Source organism: Rutilus rutilus (genome assembly GCF_951802725.1).
Source record: "Rutilus rutilus genome assembly, chromosome: 10".
Lineage (NCBI taxonomy): Eukaryota > Metazoa > Chordata > Actinopteri > Cypriniformes > Leuciscidae > Rutilus > Rutilus rutilus.
The window spans coordinates 36,417,073-36,423,072 of record NC_140215.1 but is presented as its reverse complement, the minus strand read 5'-3'; positions in this window follow the sequence as shown (position 1 = coordinate 36,423,072).

The window sequence follows — 6,000 nt, the reverse complement described above, 5'->3', positions numbered from 1 at the left end:
ACAGTAAAATATTTGTGTTACAAAATATTTATATTTCAAATAAATGTTGTTATTTTGAAATTTCTATTCATAAAAAAAAAAAAAAGTGTAAAACATCCAACATTGAATAAAATCAGAAATGTTTCTTGAGCATCAAATCATCATATTAGAGTGATTTCTGAAGGATCATGTGACACTGAAGACTGGAGTAATGATGCTGAAAATTCAGCTTTGATCGCAGGAACAAATATGCCAAAGAATGCTAATCTAAACGATTATAGTGGTTTATTAATTAAATGTATTATAACATATGGTTAATTCAGTATAATCGTGACATTTTCCCCAGTCATCTCAATGGCAAAAAGTGTTCAAAATTGCCTGAATTTATATTTCCTGCTATAATTATTGCAACAGAATTAATTAATTTAATCACCAGTAGATTGTTTCCCCATATGTACCATGTTGCTGTGACCAGTTAATCCATTTTACAGACCTCTGGTCTCTGTACTCATCACATTAGCACTACATAGTCTGCCCTATTACAAATCTTTCATTTTGTGCAAATGAAGTGCATATGTCTGTGGTTAGTATAGTCATCAGAGTTCATTTTTGCAGTCTGTCTGAGTTAAACAGTCTCAGATCTGTGTTTCTGAGCAGCCACTGCCCCCTGCTGCAGTTGAAGTATGGCTTTACATGTACAGGATGCATATGGTGTTTAATTCAAACCTTAAGGGATGCGTGTGAGTCACTTCCTATTCCTTGGAATATGAACTGCAGATGAAGAGCTAAATTTTAACCATATTGTTGATTAAACAGCTCATTATTAGGCCTTTATGAAATCAGTGGCCATGACCACTGAGATTTCCACACTAGTTTGCATTATTATTTATTCTGCATTTCTAATACAAATGTTTGCTACAATCTTCGTTCTAACGAATTGTTATATTAAAGTTCCTCGGGTTTGTTTCTTCTGCTTGGAATAATTTACAAAACATCTTAAAGCTGACTATGCTTCCATCACTAAACAAGTTTAAACTACTTTTAACAGATTATGTGTTTTATACTTTGGTAAATTGCTGTTGTGATCCTTGATTGTGTTTTTCTGTTTTAATGTATTATATGTTTATGTTATTGTAGCTGCTTTCTTGGCCGGGTCACTCTTGTAAAAGAGATTTTAATCTCAATGAGTTTTAACCTGGTTACATAAAGAATGAAACATTTAAAAAAAAAATGCTTTCAGTGTCTAGCACTCAATTAATTTGATACATTTTCATCATATTTTTCTATTTAGCGCAACAAAGTTCTGTAGGTTTACCCCTAAACTCAGCACAGAAAATGTTTGCAGATGTTGTCTATGCTTATTAGAGAGAGACAGCTTTAAAGGGATACTCCACTTTTTTTGGAAATAGGCTCATTTTACAACTCCCCCAAAGTTAAACAGTTGAGTTTTACCGTTTTCGAATCCATTCAGCCGATCTCCGGGTCTGGCGGTACCACTTTTAGCATAGCTTAGCATAGATCATTGAATCGGACAAGACCATTAGCATCTCTCTCAAAAAAATGACCAAAGAGTTTAGATATTTTTCCTGTTTAAAACTTGACTCTTCTGTAGTTACATCGTGTACTAAGACCGACAGAAAATGTAAAGTTGTGATTTTCTAGGCTGATATGGCTAGGAACTATACTCTCATTCCTGCGTAATAATCAAGAAACTTTGCTGCCGTACCATGAGTGCAGCAGGCATAATGATATGACGCAGCGCCTGAAAATAGGTCTAATAGGTTAGACAAACTTAGTCCCGGTCACGTTGGAAGTTACTCAGCTGGGGACTATTTTCAGGCGCTGCGTCATATCATTACGCCTGCTGCACTCATGGTACGGCAGTTTCTTGATTATTACGCAGGAATGAGAGTATAGTTCCTAGCCATATCAGCCTAGAAAATCGCACCAAAGAGTCAAGTTTTAAATAGGAAAAATATCGAAACTCTTTGGTCATTTTTTTGAGAGAGATGCTAATGGTCTTGTCCGATTCAATGATCTATGCTAAGCTATGCTAAAAGTGGTACCGCCAGACCCGGAGTTCGGCTGAATGGATTCGAAAACGGTAAAACTCAACTGTTTAACTCTGGGGGAGCTGTAAAATGAGCCTATTTCCAAAAAAAGTGGAGTATCCCTTTAACCCAAAATATAACCGCCACTAACAGTAACTTCCATACTGGACAGACACCAAAGAGATATGAATGTCTGACAGGTAACCAGTGCAGTTGTGAAATCATGTATTGTATCTCAATGATCTGCAATTAATCGTTTAAGGTATGATGATCACTGTGGCTCGTGAGTAAATAAAGTAAAGTAAACAGCCTGTTCTGAGGAAATTAAGAGGTTAGGCATCTGAACTGGGAAGGAAAGGGCTAAACTAGTTGAGAGTCATAGTTCAAGGCCATGGACAGCATTTGAACACAGAAATCCCGGGCTGATCATTCGATCTGTTTCCAGCATCGCTTCAGTGGCTCCACTGGGGTCTCATCATTTGAACAGGATATCCTGGAATTATAATGTTTGGAACAGACAGTTAGAGGACACATAACCACTATGTAAACATTACTAAGCTGGAATGCATAGAATGCACATATTTATGTATTAATTAATTTATAAAAACATTTTTAAATTAAATCATTTTGTTTGAATTCTTTCTAAGCACAAACAATCAGCCAAAATGAAAAACTTCCTGATGCACAGACTCTTGTTTTCTTTTCATTAATTAGCCTAAGTTTTGTTGCTAGTTTTATAAGGATTGTAACCCACGTTAATTAAAACCTAAAATAACAAGAAATGTTTATACAGTTGCATATAATTATAAGGAATGCAATGGGATATTTTCTCACATGCATTAACAAGTATTCAAATTATAATTAAATGATAAGATCATATACTGACAGAAAACAGTTTGTTCGAATAGACCATAAGACTTCATGAAAAGTCACTAATCCTCACTGTAAAAAAAAAAAAAAAACCTGTAAAAAAACAGTAATTTTCTGGCAGCTGAAATGCCATTTACTTGTATAAAAACAATACAATTATCTATAAATAAGGTTAAACACTGCTGTATACAAATAACCAGCCTCTTAATTGCAAAAAAATATTTTTTATTCAATCAAAACAGTATAAACAGAATAACAGTTTTAAAACTAGTAATGGTTTTGAACAATTGCAGCAGTATACAGTACATAATATAACAATACAAGGTACACAGCTGGTTAATAATTAAACAGTCTGCCTCCTAAACCTTCCCACTGGTCGACAGATGAATTACAATTAAACTAAGCAGGAAAGAGTGAGTGTTTTCAAAGCCTGCGTGACATTGATGAAAATTCCTGTGCAAGTGAATGGAGGGAGATTGGACTCTCTTCTGAAGAATGTTCTCCATGTACTCACTATTCATAGTCTGTAATTTTGGTTCAGAGTGAAAGAACCTTTCGAACACAGGTGTCAAACTCAGGGTTGAAGCTAAACTCTGTCAGTTTACTCTGACAGTGGCCCTCAAGGAACTAATTAAACACACCCGAGCCAGCTAATCAATGTCTTGGTGTACCTCAAGGTTCAACATTGGGTCCTTTGTCATTCAGTTTGTATTAATGACCTATACCATACGTTGTCAGATGTATGCTGATGAAGCAAGCTGCAGAAGAATTATCAGCTGCCATGGCCATTATCTCTAACTGGTTAATAAATTCATGTTTACACCTTAATGTTAGTAAAACTGTATGTATGTTTCCACAAATATAGATCCAGATCCAGTTGTTATAGTAGCAGGAAGAAGATTATCAGCAGTGCATGAGTATAATTATTTAAGCATAATAATAGACTCACAACTTACATTAAAAACAACTGTAAAAAGTTGGGAATAGATTTAAATTTAATCTTGTGAATTTTAGACACATTAGAAATAATTTAACTACTGAAGCTTCAAAGTTATACATTAATGCCATGATCTTCTGCCTCACCAGCTGACATTACAATCAATACGAAGACTCTATAACCAGGCTTTGAAAATATTTTGTAAAAACTTGGAATACTTCTCCCACAGGTGTAAATAAGAGGCAACCCTTTTCGCATGATCAAGGTCATGCTTACATGCCTAGGTTATGGTCCCTATCCCAAGGTCCCGTGTTGGGAGCTCCTTGTTGTCACAAGATGATAACGACGAATGCATTTCTCACGGGCTGGGAAGTGATTCTAGAAGGTCGCTCAACTCAAAGTCTGTGGAGGAGTCATCATCTCTCTTGACACATAAACTGCCTGGAGATGACGCTGTCTTTCTTGACTCTCTTTCTTGCTCTTCCTCCCAGACCTCAGGTGCCATCATTTGCTTGTCCGGACAGACAGCACATCGGTGGTTGCCTATTTAAATCACCAGGGGGGTTTGTGCTCATGTCCACTTTGCAAACTGGCCCTCTAAAGCCTTCTGTGGTCTCAGCCCAGCCAACATTTGTATGTGGGGCCAAATGGGTATGAAATAAGCTGAAAAACGGGCCCCATTGTCCGCAGGTTCCACAATGGCCCCATTTTAATTGCCCAGATGGATTCCAGATGGTGGGATCCAAGTGGGCAACATGCACAAGACCCATCTCGGTCCCAGCTTTAGGGAAAGCTGCTTTCATTTGGAGCAGTTTACATCCCTGAGTGCCAAACCCAGGGAGCAGACATTGTGTCGAGGCCCGGGGAATGGAAGGTGGTGCAGCAGATATGGAGGGTGTCCAGCCAGGCAGAAGAGGATCTGTTTGCTCACTGTCCACTCTGGTTCTCCATCTCGCATTCAGCTCCTTTGGGACTGGATGCCATGGTACAGACGTGGCCTACGCTACGTCCGTACGCTTTTGCTCAGATTGCTCTGCTCCCAGGAGTTCTGGAGAGTCCCTTTGAGCCTATTGAGGAGGTTCCAGTCAAGTTTTTTAATCTCAAAGAGTTGTTCCTCCTAGCTACCATGTCTCTTAAAAGGATATGAGATTTGCATAATCTCTATCGATTGCCACTTTGTGCTTGGAATTTGCATCTGGCATGGTGAAGGCATTTCTTCACCCGAGGCCAGGTTACATTCCTAAGGTCCCCACTAATGTCTCTAGATCTACTGTGCTGAAGGCCTTCTGTCCTCCTCCATTCCGGGATCCAGACCAGGAAAGAAACAATCTGCAGTTCGGGCATTAGATGCTTACGTCCACAGATCTGCAGTGGTGTAAATCAGAACAGCTATTCAACTCATCTGTTTTGAGGTTTTACAACCAGGTGGACTTGAGCTCTTCACCAGGGGCCCGGTTGCTCTCGTCTAGTGCTTTCTTCAAACGATTCCACACTAGACAGACACTTGTCATTATGGCGGCGTGGGTATAAATGTTCCCAAAGCGTCAATCGATGCAGCACGAATTGTAAGGGAACGCTTCGGTTGTAACCTTGGTTCCCTGAAGAGGGAATGAGACGCTGTGTCACCCTGCCATACTTCTTGCTAGCATTGAACTGTTTGGGCATGCTTTATAGTTTCCTGGTTGTGACGTCACCTGCCTCTGACGTCCCGCCATACCGTTGGACTGATTTCACATGTGCTTCATGACAAAATCACGCAGAGCGTTCCCACAGCGTCAATCGACACAGCGTCTTGTTCCCTCTACAGGGAACAAAGGTTATAGTTGTAACCGAGGCATTTGTGTTAATATGCTCTGGTTATGGATATGTTTACTGGAATATGTTTTTATTTATTTATTGCCATAACAAGCAGGTTTCAAGAAACGTGCAAACTTAGTTTTAATTTATCTAAGTCGTCTGCCTGAAGGTAGAGGAGGAGTTAAGAAATGTCTAACCGGGTGTGTGTGATATCTATAAATCTTTTCTGCTGGTCTGTGGAGCTGCCAAACCACACTATTACTGAGAAAGTCAGGACGCTTTCTATCACAGCTCTATAAAATCTGGACATACCAACTTTAGATACTTTTAAAGGAACACGCCGACTTTGGGGGATTTTAGCTTATT